The sequence below is a fragment of the Lutra lutra genome, chromosome 4 (assembly GCF_902655055.1).
Source record: "Lutra lutra chromosome 4, mLutLut1.2, whole genome shotgun sequence".
NCBI classification, from domain to species: Eukaryota; Metazoa; Chordata; class Mammalia; order Carnivora; family Mustelidae; genus Lutra; species Lutra lutra.
In genome coordinates, this window is record NC_062281.1 from 66,365,587 (window position 1) to 66,388,846 (window position 23,260).

General features: G+C 37.8%; 1 long non-coding RNA gene across 1 annotated transcript; it reads right to left on the reverse strand.

Moving 5' to 3' along the window:
• Nucleotides 1–2,250: 2,250 nt before the first annotated feature.
• Nucleotides 2,251–21,676, reverse strand: LOC125097762 (uncharacterized). Its single transcript, XR_007126604.1, has 3 exons — nt 21,613–21,676; nt 20,590–20,680; nt 2,251–2,624 (listed from the first exon to the last, which is right to left on the reverse strand). It is a non-coding gene; the product is annotated as an uncharacterized LOC125097762 (long non-coding RNA).
• Nucleotides 21,677–23,260: the final 1,584 nt, after the last annotated feature.

Consider the following 23,260-nt stretch of genomic DNA (forward strand, 5'->3'; position numbering starts at 1 on the left):
CTCCAATGCCATCATGTTGGGAGTTAAGGTTTCAACACGGCATTTTGGGAAGACACAAACGTTTAGCCCATTGTAAGGGGATATGCCTAATGTGGGATGAAGACATGATTCCTCATTTAAATTGGGAAATAGAATGGGAGTGATTCTAGAAGTAAAAAAGGAAGCCTCTTCAGCAAGTACAGTGATACACCATTTAGATGACTCATCCCACTGGTAGGCAGTCCTTCATTGTGCACTATTTGCATGTGAGTGGCTTGAACCACCTACTGGCATAATGAACCCCACACTGATATTCTTCTCATTGTACCATCTGAGTATATATTGGGGAACTGTGATTCTAGACCCTATTCTTTGTGTCTCAGCATTACTTGTTTGAGATTAACAAAATAGTGGATACTTTCCTGAATCTACTAAGCCAGAACATATGAGGATAAAACCATTTATAAATACTTTAGATGATTCCGATGCACATCCAGGCTTAGGAAACATGAGCTTTTACTTGGTGTGGCCTTGGAGTAAATATCACTGAAATAATATCTTGAACCATTTCAGAGACTTCTGGAACCAATGTCAAAGAAATGTTTTCAGGACACTCAAGGAGACCGATTAAATCCATAGCAAGGATTAGAGAAGTGACTGAGAAAGATAAACTTTTAGTAAGTCATTGATCACTAGTATCACTTGTTAATACATAGGAATATTCAGACAACACTAATTTAAATGTTGTCTTTATTTGGTAATTTATTTAATCTGTTAAAATTTGTTCCTAATTCATCTGTGTTCGGAAACTTAAAAATGGAACTACTGAGTAAAACTATGAGTCTTTTACAAAAAATGAATATTATGTTGGAATAAAAAATAAGAATTATGTAGTACTTAGAGAAAAATATATTCTCTATAATTTGGTAACTTAAAACTTTATAAAATGACTGTTTTAAGGGTATCTTTGATATGATTGTTGACATTATTTTCCCCCCGTGACATAATAAACTAGTTAAACATTACATTCAGTTTTAAAAATATATTATTTAGTGAAATGTATTTCTAAAACATCTGATGATATTTTGTTTTCAATTCACTGGAATGAATGTAAGAAAGAAAAATCATTCTGTTAGGGTTCTTTGGAGAAGCAGATCAGAAGTGTGCATTTATTTGTTTGTTTATTGATTATGACGTACTGGTTTACACAGCTCTGCAAGCTGAGAAGTACCACAAGGTGGCTATCTGCAGGCTGGAGAACCAGGAAAGCTTGTGGTATAACTCAGCCAAAGCCCTAAGCACAAAGGCCTGAGGGACTGGAGAGGCAGTGATGTAACTCCCAGTCCAAGGGCAGGAGAGGACAAGATGAGATGTCTTGGCTCAAGCTGTGAGGCAGGAAAAAGGGGTGAATTGTTCCTTTCTCTGACTGTTGTTCTATCTCAGTTTCCAATAGGTTGGGTGATGCACACCTACCTTGGGAAGGGCAATCTGCTTCCCTGAGATTGTGCTAATCCTGTCTGGAAACATCCTCACAGATAGACCCAGAAATGTTTAATCTGGATACCCATGGCCAGTCAGGTTGACATATAAAATTAACCATCACAGCCATACTTGTGAAAAACCTCCTTAAAACATTTTATTCTTTGGGTGCCTGGGTGGCTCATTTGGTTAAGCCACTGCCTTCGGGTCAGGTCACGATCCCAGAGTCCCAGAATCGAGTCCCGCATTGGGCTTCCAGCTCCATGAGGAGTCTGCTTCTCCCTCTGACCTTCTCCCCTCTCATGCTCTCTCTCTCTCTCTCTCTCTCAAATCAATAAATAAAATCTTTATTTTATTTATATATAATCTTATATGTAAGATTACATATATATGAATATATAATCTAAGATATAAAATCTTAAAAAAACTTGATTCTTTGAATTATATGCTCAATATATTTCAAATGAGAAGACATAGGAAGAAAACAGAACCCTTCATATCAGAGATACTAAAACATTCATTTGTGCATATCTAAATTATATTATAAATAACTAGAGAATGGTGAGTTTTCACAAGGGTAAATCACTTCTATTTTAATAAAAACTTCTGTTGTAATTGACCAATATCATGAATAATAGTAATGTTCATTGAAAGTCATGAGTTTATTAATTTATTTCTCAAGATTTAGTTACTTGTTTGAGAGAGAGCAAGTTGTGGGGATGTACAGAGGGAGAGAAACTTCAAGCAGACTCGCCATTCACTAGGAAGCCCGAGACAGGGCTTGATCTCACGACCCATGAGATCTTGACCTGAGCTGAAACCAAAAGTCAGATGCTCAACCAACTGAGCCACCCAGGCTCACTGAAAGTCATGACTTTATAACATAATCCAATAGTATGAACATTATTGCTATTATAGTTGACCAGTTGCTGTCTAAAAGGGGAGGGGGGGTCTACAGTTTAGTTAACTATGTTTTCTATATCAAAACAACAACAACAAAACCTAAGTCTAGTGGCTGAGCAAAATGAATGTTTTTGCTTCTGTAAAAGTGAGGGTTTGTGTTCATAGTCAGGAAGCAGCTTTTTCCAGGTGATGATTCAGGCACTGAAGCCCTTCCAATTTTGAGGTCCCAACATCCCACATGGTCTTCAGTCTTCCTCTGGCTGCTGGAGAAGGAACAGGCAGTATAGAACCACCCCTGGTTGGTACTGGTGTACATTCATGGATAAGATCTTACCACAAAGTCACACCTACTCTGTGTATATCTACAGAATCTTCTGCACACCTGCCTCTCCACCTCAACTCTTTACTTTAAAAAAGAGAGCCTAAATGCCTGTGGAATCTGGTCTCTCTGTTGCTGCTTGACCTAGCTGGTTTATCAATAATAAATCAGAGCATTTGTCATAGAGCATACCTTTCATGCTGTAGTTAGCATAATGCACTTTGTCAAAATGAGTGATTGTCCTCCTGAGAAAGATTTACAAATATATTGCTTAGGAAGAAGTAAGCTTATTTAAAAACAATAAAAATAAAATGAAAATCCTTCAATAAAAATTCTAATCTAAAATGTGACTAGGGATTACTCACATTTTAGGGATTCATTTTACTTTTGAGGAGCACTGTTTTGTTTTGTTTCATTCTTTTTTTCTTGGTTCTACACCAAATGTTCATATATATATATATATATATATATATATATATATATAATATATCGATCCATTATATATCCTATATATTATATAATTATAATATGTATTATTATATATATCCATCATAAATATTGCATTTATATTAAGGAATTATTTAGGAATAATAATGATGTATTTTATGTAAAGAATTAGCAAATTTCACCATAAATAATGTTAATAATTAAAATTATGCACACATAATTAGTTTATTTCAGTTTTCCTGTGTGTTGGGCATATGAATGAAAAAATGATTTGTGTTGTTTCATAGCCATTTATAGGCATATTAGGAATAGTCTAGCATGTATTTTTCAAAACAGTAAATTTCAACGTCTTCTGGCAATGTGATATTTACATTCACAAGAAGTTTGGTAATGGGCTCCTACATGCCATGGGTTAGGTATCCCTCTTTTGAAATCAGCTCCCACAATAAGAATGCCAAGAGACTGACATGAAAGTAGGGAAATTATATTTTGCTTCCATTTTCCTCTTTTAGTTGCAAAATAGTTGAGGGAAAAGGCAGTGAATTATGGGAATACCTATGGTTGTTCTATAATTACGGCAAAGTAATCCCTAGGTCTTGAAAGCTCTTAGAAATTTTAAATACATCAGTGGGATTTCTATCACCTGTATGGAACAGGAAAGTTCATTTGCTATTTTGTCTAACCTAAATGGATTGTTTTTTCTCCACATACCTAAGTAAACCCAGCATAAGAATGGTCATTCTTATCCTTTCATTCAGGTAAGTTTTTCCTTTATCTGAGCACTGAAGGGATATGTGAAAGAATGTTAGGAATATTTTTGTTAGGATGCCTGAGTGGCTCAGTTGGTTAAACATCAGACTCCTGATTTTGGCTCAGGTCATGATCTCAGGGTCTGGAGGTGGAACCCTATGTCAGGCTTCCCTCTTTCTTACCCTCTGTGGGGGTCTGCTTCCCCTCTTTCTTTCCCTCTGCTCCTACCCAACCTGAGGACAATCTCTCTCTCTCCCTCTTTCTTTTTTTTAATATATTTTTTTAAAATTTTTATTTATTTGACAGACAGAGATCACAAGTAGACAGAAGGCAGGCAGAGAGAGAGAGAGAGGAGGAAGCAGGCTCCCCACCAAGCAGAGAGCCTGATGCGGGGCTTGATCCCAGGACCCTGAGATCATGACCTGAGCCGAAGGCAGAGGCTTAACCCACTGAGCCACCCAGGCACCCCTCCCCCCCCCTTTCTTAAATAAAGAAATAAATCTTTTTTAAAAAGAAAATTCTTGGTAATGCCTTCAACTGGGGATCATTTTGTTTAATTTCTTATAGGAAAGCTTGAATGAAACAAATATTATCATTTTTTTATGTCAAGAAAAATTTTTCTGATCATGATGTTTTTTTATTCACAAAACCATACACACACATATAGTACCTGAATTAACAACAGATATGATATCTGGGTGATATCCAAGTCACGTATTAGTTCAGAAAATTAAGAATACAAATGGAGCAAGACCTCTAGAATTATTTAGGAATAATAGTGATGCATTGTGTATAAAGAATCAACAAACTGCACCATAAATAATGCTAATAATTAAAATTATGCATGACAGAAAAAATGTCTTAGTGCTCCATTTGTGTTGTAAATTTCCTGTACTAATACGTGATGGGGGTGTCACCCAGATATTGTACCTGTTGCTATTTCAGGTACCATATGTGTGTTTATGGTTTTATGAGTTTGGTCAGTTTGTCTGCAGGAGAAGCAACTTCTAGAGATGAAGAATGAATGAATCTTTCAATGAATGACCTCACATATAAAAAGAGGATGTATAAATAAATGATATGCATAACAGAAAGGGAGGAGAGTCAGATCATGGAGAACTGGTGCAACTGAGAAAAGCTTTATAGCAGCACTTGGGTCTCCAGGTTTTGAAGAATGGGAAGAATCTGCATATCTGAAAAGGCCAAGGTAATGGCCCAAACCAAAGATCAGAGGAACAACAGAAGAAAAAGTACAGAATAATGTGCATGATAAATTGCCTATAGCATGGAAAATAATACTTTTTAAAAACATGATCGTATGTGCTCAACCATATATGGGCTTAGAAGTGACTCGGTTGCCAGTTTGCGATCTCTGTCTCAGAAGTGGAATGCAGGCTGCTGTTTTGTTTGCTCTTGACACGTATATATTAACATTTATAAGGCTGAATTTGCACACACGTGGGGGAAACCAATAGTCATAATTACTGTATAGAAAATTGTGAAGAGGAACTAGAGATTCTTTAAAATTAAATATTTACCTTTCTTCGAAGAAGCAAGCATCCTAGAGAGAGTTAATTATTTAGCATAAAAACTCAAGAATATATGAACATAAAGCACTATGGGTCACTTTCATATAATGCTGATTCATTAAGCCATAACAATGTCCTCTTCAAACACGATGTAATGAAATATAATTTCTTTAAAATGTCTGAACTCCCTTAATAGACTGTAAGTTTCTGTAGAGAAGGGCCTGTCTGATTCATTCTTGTTTCCTCCAGAACATCAGCACATAGAAGCTATTCAATAAGTATATGTCTGGTGGTGATGAGATTAATAAAAACCTTAAAACTTGATAAATCAGTAAAAGATTTGAATTGAGGGGCTGGGAAGGAAGTGCTTCAATTATAAATGATAATGATGGTGAATATTAGACTTGTTGGGAGACAGTATACATAACAACTTTGAGCACCAGTTAATTTTACTCAAGAAGGTGAGGGATAGATGAAATGACAGACTGGGATGAATTTTAGACAAAGAAAGAAGGAAAAAAAGTCAGCTAGGGTTAAGGAGTAGAAATCAGAGGGTGGGTTTGGAATGGCAGGAAAAAAGGTTACTGTTATTGGAAGAAGTATGATTCCTTGATTAGGTAAAATATGAGTGATAAAATCAGGTTAAACTGATTTTTATTATAATTATGTTTGAAATTTTATAACTCATCAGTTTAGTTTACATGCACATATACACACACATACACACCTATATAAATTACATTATAGATCTATGATTCACATGATATAAATGATATAACTTTTGTTAATACTTAATCCCAAAAAGAATCTATTTGCTTTGGAGAAATCAGAACTCTGTCCCTTTTCCCCTTACATAAAGACTGGAAAGGACTTATTGCTTTTTCTTCCTCAGGTTCATTCTGGTCTTACAGAATATACATTTTCAGTTTTATTTCAACAGAACATCTATGGATAGCTTAAATTTCTATTTCTTTATCTTTGTCAACATTTTTATTTCCCCAGTGGACATTTCTGCAGAATCCATTTTTACTTCTATGTGATCCCAAGAGCTCTATTGGTCAAATTCAATAACATCCTTGGTGTAATTTCAGGAGGAAATTCCAGGGAGCACCTCAGGTTTACCACTTTCTTGGAAGGAAAATATTAACACCCTCACCTCTTGCTCCCCATATAAGATTCTGGGTAGGAATGAGTTACTCATTTTCTGAAGAAGGATTAACTCTTTTAGACCTTTCCAGTCACTTGGTAAATTACCTCTTCTGTTGTCCAGAACAGTGCTCAGAGATTTCAAGGACTGAATGCTTCAAAAGTAGAAAAATGCTAAGAAACTCATTATATAAGTGGTTTCCTTCAAATTTTATTTTAAAAAGTGTTTCTTATATAAGGGCATGTACATATATATTTATGTATGAGTGCATGTATGCATTTGTATTTATACAAAAGGATATTGGGGCTTTTAGTTGTATATTTGTATTATTAGCTAGGCTACAGGTTTTCTGGCTATAATAGAAATCCAACAAAATAGTGGCTTGCACTAGATCAGGATTTCTCAACTTTGGCACTGTTGACATTTTAGACTATATAATTCTTGGAAGTGGGAGCTTTCTTGTGTATTGTAGGATGTTTAGCCACATCACTGGGTTCTACCCACAGATGCCAGAAGTAACCACACTGTCCCAGTTAATGACAACCAAAAATGTCTCCTAAACGTCCTCTGGGGGCCAGGGGGGCCAAGTTGTCCCCTACTGAGAATCACTGAGCTGGATATAAATGTGTGATTCACCCGGAGAGCCTAAGCGGGCACAATGGCTTTGTTCCGCATTAGGACCTCAGACTCCTCCTTGTTTTGTCATCTCTGGGACCTGCCCTCATCATACAGGCCCACAGATCTTACTCAAGTATCCTGATTCTAAGAGAGCAAGGAAAACGGTGCTGGTAAACTTATTCTGTATATATAAAAAAAAAAGTCCCCAGCTGGGGGACATTGGCTCTGATTGGATTTATGGATTTCCATGTGGTAAACACCTCTCATGGCTGATATTAAACTACCAACAGTTTAATAACTGGCTTGCTAGATTCTTGAATGTTTAACAGTCGACTTTTGTAAGGTGGTTTTGGTTGGAAGAAGCATACCATAGACAGAAAAAAGGGGAAGAGGTAGGAGAAGGTACAGCCTTCTGTTTAATGGTAAAGTGAGGTTTCATTTCTGTTCATGACCATGTTCATCCTAGCTGCAAGGAGGCTGAAATGCCGTGTTTCTTCTGGTCAGCATACAGCTAGCCAAAGAATCAGACAATCGATCTCTAAGAGACATAGAGAATATTTATTGGAGGGAAAAAAAACTCAGCCCCTTCTATACTATTATAGCAAAAAATCATCCAGAAATCTCAGTGAATTTTATTTAAGAGGATCTTAGAAATCTCAGCAGAAGAGATATATCACAGACCTGCCTGCTCCAACAGTCAAAGGTTCCTCACACAGCTAATATCAGAGGTTACTGAGTGACTGTTCTTGCAATTTCTTAAACTGAAGGTATACGTGTCTCTAAAATTCTATACTTTTAGCTCAGTTTGTTTGAATTTGAAGTTGGTTACCTATGTTCTCCAGGAATAAATACTGGAGGATTTTGGAATTAGAAGAAGCTTAATAATGATAATGATAACAGTTATAATAGATAACCTATATAATACCATGTGTCAGTCACTGTCTAAATATTTTACATATTTTTATGTTAATTTAGTCTTCACAACAACTCAACTGAGGCTGAAATGGGGTAAGTAGGACAATTCCAAGGCCATAAAAAGCCAGATCTAGCATAAAACTGTGTTCGCAGTTTTAGTGATACAGTAGAAAGCTGGATTTGGGTCTTGAAGATTTTTAAAAATTTATTTATTTTGAGAGAGGTTGAGAGAGAAAGAGAGGTGGAGAGAGAGTGCCCAGGTAGGGGGAGGAATAGAGGGAGAGAATCTCAAGCAGACTCCCGGCTGAGCACAGAGTCAAATGCGGGGCTCAATCCAAGAACCCTGAGATCATGACCTGAGCCAAAACTAAGAATTGGATGCTTAACTGCCTGAGCCACCCAGGCACCCCCGGATTTGAGTTTTAGTCTTAGGTTTGCTACTTGCTGGTTCTGGAAACTTGATAGGTTTTTGTTTTGTTTTGTTTTTACAATTTCCTCATTTGTAAGATGGAGATAATAACCCTTCCTTTTTAGGATTGTTGTGAGGATGGAATGATTTATCAGGGTGTTGCTTTGGTGCTAATGACAGATCCAAAATAATGGTTGATTAAACAAGATGGACGTTTGTTTCTCTGTAATGCAAAAGTCCCAATACACAGTTCAGGCTTGGGTTGCAGCTGTGTGATCCTCAGAATCCAGGCTCCTACCCTGTTGCTTAACATTTATCAATATTTAGTACTCAGTAGTGCTCTAAGATGCCTATTCCCACATCCTAGCAGTGGGAGCTGGGCGAAAGGGAAGTAATCAGTGTGTCCTTTCCTTTAAGGACAAGACCTGGAAGCTGTGCACATCATTCCACTCCTGCCCCCTTGTCTGGCAATTAGACAAATTTTCACACTTTTGATGCAAGTGTCATCTTTAAATTGCAGCCATCAGTTAGGCAGTTATGGTCTCAACATTTTTAAGTCAAAGCTTGGGAAGACGGCAGAGTAGGAGGACCCTGAGCTCACCCTGTGCCATGTCTATAACTAGGTATGATCAGCATCCAAGTCAATAAATGGAGCGTGATCCAAAGACTGGCAGAACAAACTCCACAATGAAACATAGAGAAGAAGCTGGATCTGAAAGATTAGGAAGGTCAGAAAGGGAGAGGGAGGCTGCCAGCAGGAACGAAGAAGCTGTGTAGGCAGAGAGGACTGAGAAATGAGCCCTGGCATTGGGGAGCTCTCACAGGGAAAACTAATCACCATAGCATTTGGCTTTAAAACCCAGAGGGGTTGATTTACATGCGTGTGTAAAATCAGTGGGACTTAGAGCCTGAAGCTTTAAAAGTCAGCTGACTCAGCGCTTCGCGAGCTGGGAAGGCAAGGGATAGCTGGGGCACCACCCTCAAAGAGACGACGGCCTGCATGAACAGGCAATGAAAACAGCAGTTACACACCGCCCAGGGCAAATGGGAAATAGATCTCTTCATACTGATTTCAGAGCACATTGTGGAACTTCTCTAAAAATGAGGGATCTGGCAGGGGCCATTTTCCTCCCCTATCCCAAAACATAAACACAGAGCTACCTGCAGGAGGCAAGGCCGCACCGACACTGGCTACCTAACCTGCAAGCAGTGGACCATACTCACAAGGTGTCCTGAGGCCTTGCCTACACCAAGCCTCTAGCCTCCACTCATAGCTCAGGGTAAACTCTGTTAAAGCTGTGTGCACGCCTCACACGGCTATTGGGTGCAGCTGCTGCCACACCCCATGCCTAGCCTTGTGCCCCCAACCACTGTCATTTGCTGCCCCCAGCCTCATGCCTCTGACTGCCCTAACATGCAGCCCCCAGCCATTAAGGGCCTTGGGGGTTCCGGCATAGGACTAATGGCCCAACACAAATTTGATAAGACAGGTCCTCCACTCCCAAGTTCCCCAGAGGGCACAACAGCTCAGAACTGGCCTGTGTCCCACTAACACTGCAGAGAACAAGCACAGCCCACAGTAGGCAGAGAGTCAGGGAAGACAACCCACTGAAAGGACAACTGACAGACACAACAGTAGAGTGTAAGCATCGCACACAGGGTCCCCTCCTGAAGTGCCAGGCTCTGGGGAACAGGGCATTGCAGGGCACTCCAGGACCTCGTCTTCATAAAGTCACTACTTGCAAGAGCAGAAGCCATAGCTGACTTTCTTCACACATAGAAACAGACACGGAGAGGCAGATAAAATGAGGAGACAGAGAAAATTTATTCCAAATGAAAGAACAGGACAAGGCCATGGCTAGAGATTGAAGTGAAACAGATATAAGTACATACCTGATAGAGAATTTAAAGCAAGGATCATGAGGATATTCACTGGACTTGAGAAAAGAGTAGAACACATAAGTGAGACCCTTAACACAGAGATGAAGCATAATGTAGCAGAGATAAAGTTCTCAATAAAATGAGAAATAAAATGAGAAACACTTGATGGGATGAATAGCAGGTTGGAAGAAGAAGAGGAATGTGTTAGTGGCCTAGATGACAGGGTAATGGAAAGTAGTCAAAGTGAACACAAGAGAGAAAGAAGAATTACACAAAATGAGAATAGACTTCGAGAACTCAGTGGCTTCAAACATACTAGCATTTGTATTATAGGAGTTCCAGAAGAAGAGAGAAAAATGGGCAGGAAATTTATCTGAAGAAAATATAGCTGAAAACTTGCCCAATCTGGGGAAGGAAACAGATATCCAGATCCAGGAGGTACAGAGAACTCCTATCAAAATCAACAAAAACAGGTCCATACCAGAACATAGCATAATTGAGTTGGCAAAATAGAGTGATAAAGAAAACATTTTAAAAGCATCAAGACAAAAGAAGTCAGTAACTTACAAGGGACAACCCATAAGGTTAGCAGGAGATTTTTCATAGAAACCAAACCATAGCCAAAATAGAGTGGTGTGATATATCCAAAATGCTGAATGGAAAGAATGTGCAACTGAAAATACTCTATCCAGCAGGACTACCTTTCAAAAAAAAAGGAGAGATAAAGAGCTTCCCAGACAAAAACTAAGGGGTTTATGACCAGTAAACCAGGCCTGCAAGAAATACTAAAGGGGATTCATTGAATGGAAAGGAGAGACCCAAAGTGACAGTATAGAGCTCAAGAACACAAACACAGAAAAAATAAATATTTCTCTTAAAAATATCAGTCAAGAAACTCACCAAAAGAGGGCATAAAAATATAATAAAAGATGCTTAAAGTACAGGGAGGAGAAAAGAACTGGGCTCAAACTTCACTGATCAACTTTTATTGACTGCTATATTCAAAGAGGTTATATACAAACCTAATGATAACCATGTATCCCAAACCACTAAAGAATATGCAAAGAATAAAGAGAAAGAAAGCCAAATACATCACTAAAGAAAACCAAATCAGCAAAACATGAAAGACAAGGAAGGATCAGAGAAAATATCCAGAAACAACAACAAAACAAGTAATAAAATGGCACTACTGATTATATATCTATCAATCATTACTTTGAATGTAACTAGGGGATGGGGACTAAGGAGGGCACTTGTTGTGATGGGCACTAGGTGATGTATGGAAGTGTTGGATCACTAGATTGTACACCTGAAATTAATACGACTGTATGTTAACTAACTGGGATGAAAATAAAAACTTGAAAAAGGTTTATCTTTATTTCTAATAGTATGTAAGAAAGCTATTGTGGCTGTACGGGATGACTAGAGTCTCTGCCCCAGATGGGATAACATAGGCTAAGCACTTGGTACATGTGCAGTAATAATACACAGTAATATTAACATCCTCTTTTTTATTGACTTAGGGTCTTTTATCTCCCAGAGACAATGTTATTTCAGATTTCAGTTGTAAAGGTAATAGTTTGGAATTGTGTTACCGGAACACTTTAGGAAGTACTATTTGTCTCTGAATCAAGCTTGTGAAATAGATCTTGAACCAAATGCTAAGAGGAAGTGTTATTGTCCTTATAAGATGATTTTTTTTGCTCATATATTCCCTTGCAGAGAAATAATAATAATTAATGACATTTTGGAAACTTATTGGGGTGTTATACACACTTCAAGCTTTATGGCAGTTCCAGGTGACATATTTGCTTTTGCAGAATACTGAAATCCTCAGTGCGGCTGGTGGCTATAAAATTGTTTTCATTATTCCTTTCAAACAATGAATTCTGGAGTTAGCAAAAGACCTGATCAGTAGAACATTGTCAGTTTGGTTGAGTGGCCTGGGAACTTGTCCAAGAAGACCTTTTATATCCCACAATTCTAACTTTAATAAGTGAGAAGAGAAGAGGGCAATCATGGGAACTGGAATGGAGTGGGCCTTGGAAAAATTGTGTCATGAGCAAGCTTGCCTTCAACATTTGCCCACATTCCTTTTTTTTTTTTTAAAGATTTTATTTATTTATTTGACAGATAGAGATCACAAGTAGATGGAGAGGCAGGCAGAGAGAGAGAGGAGGAAGCAGTCTCCCTGCTGAGCAGAGAGCCCGATGTGGGGCTCCAACCCAGGACCCTGGGATCGTGACCTGAGCCGAAGGCAGAGGCTTTAACCCACTGAGCCACCCAGGGGCCCCTGGATTATAATTGTTAATACTGTTATTCTTGATGAGAGCAGAAAGAGGAGTAGCTATTACTCTCTGAGAGTTTTCTATTTCTGCCTCTGATCATACCACATGGAGATGTTCAAAGTGGTCTGCCTAGAGAAATGACAGAAGTCACAAAAGATATTTAAATACCTTCCTCTGCTTCCTATAGGACTTCTGCTCTCTGTAAGTGAGGTCAGGGGTGATTTCTCTGTCCTCAACACTTGAAGCAATGGCTGGAGAACTAATAGCTGATTGCAGATCCCATTTTTGGGGTAGTTTTGGAATCCCTCAGCTGCGTCTTAGGCCACCCAACTCATGTTTAATTTTGTGCTTTAAATTCCACGTTTTTTATTTAAAAATCTGTTTTAGAAACTAAAAGTGCTGCTGAATATTAAAAAGCCATAAAATCCTCCATGTTTATCTCATATGTAACTCTCTCTCTCTCTCTACGTGTCTTTTTTTCTAAAAGATCTTATTCACTTATTTTAGAGAAAGCGTGAGAGAGAAAGTGCAGTGGGAGGAGCAGAGGGAGAAGAAGATAATCTTCAGCAGACTCCATGGCACTGAGAGCAGAGCCCCATGTGGGCCTCAGTACCAGGACCCTGAGATCATGACCTGAGCCAAAACCAAGAGTTGGATACTTAAACCAACTGAGCCACGCAGGCGCCCCTCTCTACATGTCTTTTCATCCCATCATTTAGCTCTGGAAGTCCAACTATTCATCCAGGGCAAGTAATGATAGAGAAGATGTGTCAATAAAAGATAAGCTCAAGATGTTCTGAAGCTGGCAAGTGTGACTATAACAAGAAAAAGAAATCCTCTAACAGTGAAGTCTAGACCTTTCTTACATTAAATGGGCCATCAGCTGTGGCTCTGTAACTTATAAGATTTAAAAAGAAGATAGGGTGCCTGGGTGGCTCAGTCATTAGGCATCTGCCTTTGGCTCAGACACTGATCCCAGGGTCCTGGGATCAAGGCCCGAATTCGGCTCCCTGCTTGGTAGGAAGCCTGTTTCTCCCTCTCCCACCCCCCCTCTTGTGTTCTCTCTCTCACTGTCTCTCTCTGTCAAATAAATAAATAAAATATTTTAAAAAGAAGATAAAATTAGCAGTCAAGATTTAAAAAGAAACAGAAAAGGGTGAAATTCATATTTGTAGCAAGAGGTCCTAATTAGAACTCTGTTCCTAAAATCAACCAATGAACTAAATGAACATAACATTCTGTTGATGGTAGAAGTTACAGCAAATTCTGACTTCAAATGTGCCTGCAAATGATTTCTATCTAGCAAGAAAGAAAAACTTGAATTCAGACTGTGCCTGTGTTTTTATGAACAACAACAGATTATTTACCCAAATATTAATAATTCACTCCATGATTCTTAAGGAAAATTGTAAAGTGATTAAAATGCAGATGTGTAAGATTAAAAACCTGTATGTTTACTTGGTAATGTGAACTCCTTCCATTTTTAGCCAGGGCGCCATTCTTGTAGATTTTAATTCTTTGGGAAATATTGCTCTTCTCAAAGACTTAGCCTGGGTGTATGGGACCCACAATGTGGAGATGTGTGTAAGCAGTCACCTTGGGGAAACGAGGCTGTAGACAGGCAGGAAATTCACCTCACACTGGAGGAAATTTGCTCATAATCTCCTGGGTAAACAGCTTGGGATTATGTTCGAGAGAGTCCCCTGCAACAAAAAATTATCTGGCCTAAAAATGTCAATAGTGCCATGACACCCTGTTATAGATGAAGAAACTCTGCCTAGACGGGCTAAGAAATGTGTCCAAGGACCCACAGCCAGCAGGTGACTGTGTAGCACTTGGCACCTAGAGGGCTCTGAACCAAGAGCCTTTTGCATCCAGTCTGGAGTGAAGGCTCCAGGGTATCTGACTCATGACAACGCACATAAATTTGTTTTTTTTTTCCCCTTTAAACTAAGCACTCTTAATTTTTCCCTACCAAAATTGAGTTCAGCTGTCATAAAGAGTATAAAGAGCTTTGCTTATTTTTCCCCTAGTATAATTTCACTTAAGCATTGAAATTGGGCTCATTTTTATTCTATTTTCAGCCCAGGATTGAGGTGCCTTAGATGATTCTTAGATTAGTTCCGTCTAATTAAGGGTCGGTGCATTGTGTTCTAGACTGTCTTCCATCATTGTGGCATGCCAGTGTAGTATCCTAGGTGTCTATCAGTGTCCCTTGTCATCTTTTTCCTATCAACTCCTTCCCCCCACTGATTTTGTTTCAGTGATTTCTAATGGTCCACGAATAATGCTTTTTAAATGACCAAAATAGCCTAGAAAGGGACAGGATGTATTTGAGAAGGCAAAATTCAGGTCTGATTACATATTGGACAAATAAGTAACAAAAAGGTATACAGAATGATACCCAGTGAGAAAGAACAAATAAGCAAATATGAATAACACCATTTGTATTAATAACATGTAGCTATATTTCCAATTAGAAATTTTACTTCTATACATTTTTCACATGAGAAAGGATTTGATATGATTTATAAAACACTCACTTTACAGAATTTGTAAATCTGGAAAATAAATGTTAAGTTTCTTAAGACTTATTTCATTAGATTTATGATATTTTTGGCTTTGCATTTCTCATCATCTCATATTTGGAATACCCCCAATCCTCTTAACATGTTTGCCTGCTGCTAATGAAATGTCCCTCACATTTTTCCTCCATCAGGGTACACCTTCTAAAATTTAAATTTGATCATATCACTATTCTGCTTAAAATTCTTCAATTTTAATTCTTAAAATTCTTCAAACTGTTTCCAGTTGAAAAATTCTTCAACTGTTTCCATAAACTTTTCCAAGCACCTGTTGAAAATTCTTCAACTGTTTCCATAAACTTTTCAAAGCACCTGTTGAAATATGGGAAGACCTCCACCCACCCAACAAACTCCCCCTTTCCTTCCAGGCTGCCCTAATGCAGGCCAAATGGAACAATTTGTAGTTTCTTATACAAGCCAGGCTTTTTGGTGCCTGGCTCCATTTGCATTTCGAGTAGGCTCACTACAGGCTGTGTACCCAACAAACTCACTTATTTTTTAAAATATAAATAATCCCCTTCTGTAAAATGTCCCATAATAACCCATACATTCCTCTATTACAATACTGAACTATATTGTATTTTAATTAATTTATTTACCCATCTGACTTGTCCTCGGCAGGACCTTCCTGATCATGTTTGAACACTCTGCATTTTACATTCTGGTATATAGTAGATGCTCGATGAATATTTTTAGAGGAAGAGAGTGAATAAGTAAATGATGAATATACCAAATTACACTAGAGTCAAATTTAATCAGTCAATTTCAAGAGCTCCTCTTTATCTCTTAATCTTTTTGTTAAAGCATTCTGTAAAGAGTTTTATCTCAAAGTTTGGTTATAGCATATTTAAAATGTAATTGAGGATATTATTATAGGCTAACCAGACAATTGCCTATACTCATTATTGTGAAGATTGAAGGACTATTTTGATAATCAAATAGAATATAGAAATGCATTCAAAATAAACTCAAATAGCATGACCTGAAGTGCTATGTTATCACAAAATTTCATTAGACTGCAAACATATTTCCAGTATTCATCAATCTGGTGGTGAATGACTGCTAGAGCAATATTTTCGAATCCCACTTCTAAAGAAGTCTTTTACCAGCTAGAAGGAAGTTAGTTTCTGCTGAATGATTTCATATTTTATGTGTATATTTAGAGGACTAAATTGAGCTTAGCTTCAGTCATGCTTACTTTAAAGAGAAAAAAACAATAATTTTCTTCCAGAAAAGTCCTTCTGGTCATTTTCTTTTCCACATAATTAGTAACCTGTGAGAGTCCTGTTATTTAGTTAGTATTCGTCATAATTTCCTGCCCTGAAAAAAAAACTCATACATTAAGTTCCCAATTTTGCACAATGTTTGCTATATAATGTTCACCAAAAAAATGAGGAAGGAAATTACCTTATGAGGAACAGCTGTACTGTGAGTTTTTTTCTTTTAAGACAACAGAAAATGTTATAGAAATGGAGACAGCAAGAAATTGGGTAACCAGGAAAAGACAGGTAATATTTCATCAAACTAAATTTTCTCTCTCTTTTTTTTTTTTAGATTTTACTTTCTAATTTGAGAAAGAGAGAGAGTGAGGGAGAGAGCATAAGCAGGGTTGGGGGTGGGGAGAGGGGCAATGGGAGAAGCAGACTCCCTGCTGATCAGGGTGCCCATCACAAAGCTCCATCCTAGGACCCTGGGATCACGACCCAAGCAGAAGGCAGACACTTCAAACCAAATTCTGATGGAACAAGTCAAATCACAGTATGCTGGAAGTCGTGTGACTTTCCAGTTATCAGAACTTCACATATTCAGGGGCACCAGAAATGGGAGCATCTCAGTATTACTCTCAACTTTAGCATTGATTTGTGACTTTTGTTTATAAAATGAGAAGAAATGGTTGCTTGCCCCATAGTGTCAAGGCAGTGTTTAAAGGAGCTATGTGAGCTTCTTCTGACAAGTATAAAGCCAACCCTCTTTTGCCCAGAGTGAATTCAGAAGTAGTAGTAGGCTGAGGGACTGCTAAAAACATGGGCCAAACCAGAAATAAACCAATACTATGGCAAACTCCTAAGGGGGGAGCCAAGCTCTGGGGGAAATAAATAAGTACTTTACCTTGACATCAGATAATTTTAAAACAAGGTGATTTAAAAAAATAGTTCTAAGGATTATCATTTAGTATTTTCAAATCCATTTTTAAAGTTTATGTCAAAGATCTAATATCCCATTGAAAAGAAAGCTTATGCATAGGTTATTTGAAATAGTGTTCCGAGGAACACTATTCTTACAAGAATCCACTAGAGGGCAGTATATAGCAAGCGTTATGGCTGATTGCCTGGACTATTGATTTGTTTCAGAGAACATAACCTGAATATCATATTACAGCTTAGTTTTTTTAAATGACATACAGTTCTACTGTCTGTTTTAATGTTTAAATATATTTCCCACATTAGGTGCCTAGATAAGTCTGTGTATTTCCATTTGGTGTGAAGAGTGTTGGGGCTGATTATATGTTGAAAGCATTTCTGTCTTCCTGACAAATCAAAGTGTGAATTCAAGTTTCTGTATTCAGTTGAGCAGTGATGCATTTCAGACTGGCTAGACTTTAATTTATACCCTCTACCTTAGGAAAGAAACCAGGTTTCCAGAGATAGCTGTCATTAATTGCAGTTAGGTCACACTGCCTCACATGCCTTGACCCCAGAACATCGAGTACAGTGGCCTTGATCCTATCAGCTGCCTGTGTGGCACACACTTCCTTGAATAAATATATTTAATTTGATTTCAGAGAGTAAATGATACATCTGTGAGATAGAGTATAGAATTCAAATTGCTAATTTAACTGTAAGGAAATATTACAGTTGATGAAAACTAGGCATCTTTTGCTTATAATAATACCTGCCTCTTCACCCATAGTTCCTTCCTTCCTCCCAAAACCCACCCGTTCACCATCTTCCATTAACTTACTCAGTATTTATTATTCTTTTACAATGTATGTGCCATGTAAGCCCTCAGGTTAAAAGTGAGCATGAAATTTCAGTTCATTAGAATGGATAAACTTTCCTCAGAATATTAGGACATGGTGAGCCTTAGATGTTCCTCAAATAAGAATATCAGATGTATGTATAGCCATCTGAACCAGGCACTTGTTCTGAGCTCCTTTCATAATATCCTTGGGAGGTAGGTTCCATCATTATCGTCACCATCACCATCTTCCTCTCCTTCTCCTCCTCATCACTATCATCATCACCATCAACATTCCAATCACTATCACCACCATGATCATCACCCTCCTCATCCCCATTTATGGATAGGTACTTTGAGGCACAGGAAGATCAAGTCCCTTGCGCGTGGTCATACAATATGAATGGCAGAGCCAAAATTTGAGACTTGCTCCAGACTCCATGCTCTGAACAACTGATCAAGTATACTTCTCCTTCAGAGTAGTAGTTTCAGGTGAAGCAAAAGTCAGCTTGGAAAACAGGTAATTTAAGGATGGTGAAAGAATGTACTAGACAATTAAGGAAATATTTTACCTAGGCTATTGCAGTAGGGAGAATGTTCATCAATGAATATCTCAAAGAAGAGGGAGAGAACTTAGTAGCCCAGACATCCATAAGGAACTCTGACCCATGTCTGCTGTGGTGTTGAGTGCTTTGAGGTTTATATGAAGTCCTTGGGCTGCAGTTCACAGGGCTTCTTCATAATTTGATGGAAAGGGCCAGCTGCCAGACAACCAAGAATCCTAATAAGGATCTGGGCAGTAATCTAGACAGATTACATAAAATCAGAATAATCTTTTACAACCACTTCTTAGAGCAGGCCAATAACCCAAGAAAAATTTTCCACATTAACCAAAAAGACCAAATTCTGTCTTTGTACCAATACAACATTTATCAGAAATCTTTTTTTTTAAAGATTTATTTACTCATCATTTGAGAGAGAGAGTGAGAGTGCATGGGACGGAGAGGGAAAGGGAGAAAGAGAATATCAAGCAGAATCCCCACTGAGCATGGAGCCCAGCATGGGGTTCCATCTCACCACCCTGAGATGATGACCTGAGCCGAAATCAAAAGTTAGATGCTCAACTGACTGAACCACCCAGGTGCCCCGTTATGAAACTTTTTGAAAATTTTATAATTAATTCATTGTGGTAGGTGGGGAAATGGCCCCTCAAAGATGCCCACTTCCTAATTCCTGAAAACTGAGTATGTTATGTTACAGGACAAGAGGGAATTATTCCATTGTAGAAGGAATTAAGGTTACCAATCATCTGACCTTAAAGTAACAGGATTATCCCGGATTATCTGGTAGACCCAACATAATCACAATGGCTGTTTAAATGTAGAAGAGAGAGACAGAGGAGTCAGTGCTAGAATGATGTAATGTGAGAAAGACCAACTGGTTATTGCTGGCTTTGAAGATGGAAGTGGGCTGTGAATCGAGGATTCTAGAAAGCTTCTACAAGGGTGAAAAGGAAAGAAAATGGATTCTCTCCTAGAACTTCCAGGAGGAATGCAGCCTGCTGTCTTGATTTTAGCCCAGTGAGACCCATTTTGGACTTTTCTGAACTGTTTTAAGCTACTTCATTGTGGTAATTACTTATAGAAGCAAAAGGAAACTAATACACCCATCAAATTTAGTCAGCTTTAACCATTACAACAAGAAAAAAAAATTAAAATTCCAGCACACTTTCCACAGCTATCTGTATTCATTTGGGTTTTATCCTACATTTTCCTCTTATTCTGGAAAGTCATTTTACCTTAAGGCAAAACTACTCTCATCTCCTTAACACGAACACATCCCGTATAGTATAGCTTCTCAAAGTAGCAAAAACGAACATGTTAATGGACCCAAATACATACTCTCTCTATACCGTAGACATAAGAGGCAAAATTATAAACAAAATTATGCTTAGTAATTAATGTTTCAGTATTCTGTATTACTTAGAAATGATCTAGGCATCTAGTAAATATTGATTGATTAACTCAATTTAATATCAATAAAAGGGTTTAAGTTACCTAAAAATCTTAGAAATTATCTTCAAGTTGACATATTACAAAACACTGATACTATTTTTAATGAGGAGTCTGCCTAAGGTGATGTTTGACTACTCTAGGCAAGTTGATAGGAAAGACCAAGTGCTTCCTCCTTTGCTACTGGTGGGAAGTTCAAACCATGCCAAGTCCCTGCTGGCACGTAGGAAACTTCACTCCAGCACCTCCCCCAAACCGTCATAAAAGACCCATGCCAGTCTCCTTTTTCTCTGTCAGGACACTTTGGACCTGTTTGGCAGGCCTGCCCTGCTCTCTCCAGAAAGCCCCCTAACGTGAGTAATATTCCTACCTTCTTGGTGTTCCTGTAGCAACATCAGTCTCCAATCTGAACCACATTTTGGGTGGATGTCTGTCTTTTCTTTGCAAGAGTGTCTAAAACACTGTTGAAATAAAATTTGTCAAAATTATGATTCAATTTTGGATAAGCATATTTATGTTTTTCATAATCTTAAACATTTAGTAGAAGTCATATCTTTTTAAAATCATTAATGTGTATATGTTTAGGAAAACCTTACCAAAATAGAAAAAAGACTCTATGCATATTATACTTAACTTTGATCTAATAGAAAATAGGTAGCTGCTTTTCATTAAATCAAAACAAATCTTATTTGCCAAGGATTTACCTAAATTATGTGCACTTGAATTCTTAAAACATTTCTGGGTTCATTTCTATAAGGATACCTCTTCTTTTCACTTTGAAAATATTTGAGGTTTAATTTCCTTAGTATCTGGAAATTTTAGAAATATTCAGCTTGCTTAAGTGCTTTTATCACTAAGTCAATCAGAGTAGGGCTCCTATAAGAGATTTTATGATCTAATTTATTAATACCATGAAGGGTAGGAAAATATTATACACTTACACAATGAGATGTAAAGACCTTTCTGAGTTACAAATATATAAACATACAAACAGACACAAATGGAGAGCTTATAACTTTATTGTAAAACATTCAGCCATGAGTCAAGCATAAACACAGAAACAAAATATCACTGGTCTAAATAGGTTTTTATTAGTAGTGGGTACAAATTCTTAGCTGTTTTTAGCTCAAGACAGGGAAAAAGATAAACAGAAAAGACTAACACCAGATTGGTGATTGTCTTTCAGCCAAAAACAAAAACAAAAAAAAAAAAAAAAACTAAGATCTCTATAAACCACTGATACATTTACAGGACTCACAAAAATGATCAGACCATGAAACCAGAAGAATCTGGCACCATATATGAAGCAAGTACTCAAAAGGTATCAAATCAATTCTTTATCATGCTATGAATGGACAGGAGTCCAGAACGCAGGATTAGGAACTGAGCTCACTTTTGGGTCCCTGGATCATCACACAGGAATGAAGCACAAGAGCTCTGAAGGGGTCTCATTACCTCATAGGAGTAAACAGGATCCTGAGGTAGGGACAAATACTACCTGGGTTGTAGCACCAAATCCTGAAAGACAAAATGTTCCAGATAGTTATGGAAATAATTTTATTCAAGCCATTGCAACAGAGAGAACATTCATTATGATAAATATCTTAAAGAAGATGGACAAAATTGGAGATTTTATAAAACACAAGAGTCCTTCAGGAAGAGTCTTAATTCAGAGTATGAAGGGGCATGGTGGTCTTTTGCAGTTAGCTGGTTAGCTGCTCAGCCCTTTTGTCACTTCTCAAACAAAGAATTACAAAGGGATAGGGAGGTTTCTCACCTGTCAGAAGCACAGGGCTCAGATGAAGTTCAACCTTGTTACTTTATCCTGAGTCCTTTGCTTCATCACCTCTTTGACCATGGAACTCTGATACACATAGGCAGATGGCATGATCCCTAGGAGGGTTTTGGCTTGTAAAACATCAGATACTATATAGACATTTTGTATCATTCAAAACTATTTTTTTATATACTACATGATTAGGTATTTGAAGATTTTTTAAAAAGAAAGACACATTTGTTGCTTATAAAAATTTTAGAGTCAGCATGAAGAGCAAATTACTAAACAGAAAATTATCTTTTAATTTGGTTTTCATTGAATTTGCAGGGTGGGGAATTGAAGTGATTTTAAGAGCAAGTAAACATGTTCTAGATGCATCTACTATGACTGAGGGATAACGTTTCTTAGACTTCCTGGGAATCTACTTAAAATGGGCAATTTTAGCTTTCTCTCAAGAAGAGCTTCATGAAAGGAAGGGCAGAGGAAAACTTTGTTCAGTATCTGTGAGAATATCAGGGACTGAGGGAGATTAGATATTATGCATGACAGTTTGAAAAATATTGAACAAGTTGGATTGCACCAGGGTGGCCCCTGGCATTTCAGTCCACAGAGTAGCAGAAACAACTCAGCAAACTGATAGAAACCATAGAATCCTGCAGAGCAGTGTTTCTGCGGAAACCTCATAATTCAAGATGTAGAAGTTTCCAGAAATGTTCCCTATGTGAGGAAAATGGGTATTCTCCAATTTTTGTTTAGGGTTCTATGTATGTCCATTAGATCAAGCTGGTTAATCCTGACATTCATGATTATTTTTACTTATTTTAAAAATCTACTTGTTCACTATCATATGATCTCCCTGATATAAGGAAGTTGAGAAGCAACATGGGGAGCTTGGGGGGTAGGAAAAGAATAAAGGAAACAAGATGGGATGGGGAGGGAGACAAACCATGAGAGACTCTTAATCTCACAAAACAAAGTGAGGGTTGCCGGGGGTAGGGAGGTAGGGAGAGGGTGGTTGGGTTATGGACATTGGGGAGGGTATGTGCTATGGTGAGTGCTGTGAAGTGTGTAAACCTGGCGATTCACAGACCTGTACCCCTGGAGCTGATAATACATTATATGTTAAAAAAAAAAAATCTACTTGTTCTATCCATTATGGGAGATGTGTCAAAAATCTTCTCCTGTAATGGTTAATTTGCCCATTTTATTTTTTCTCCTAGTTTGTCTTGTTCATTGGAGTCTATTTCCTCCAGAATTCTGACTT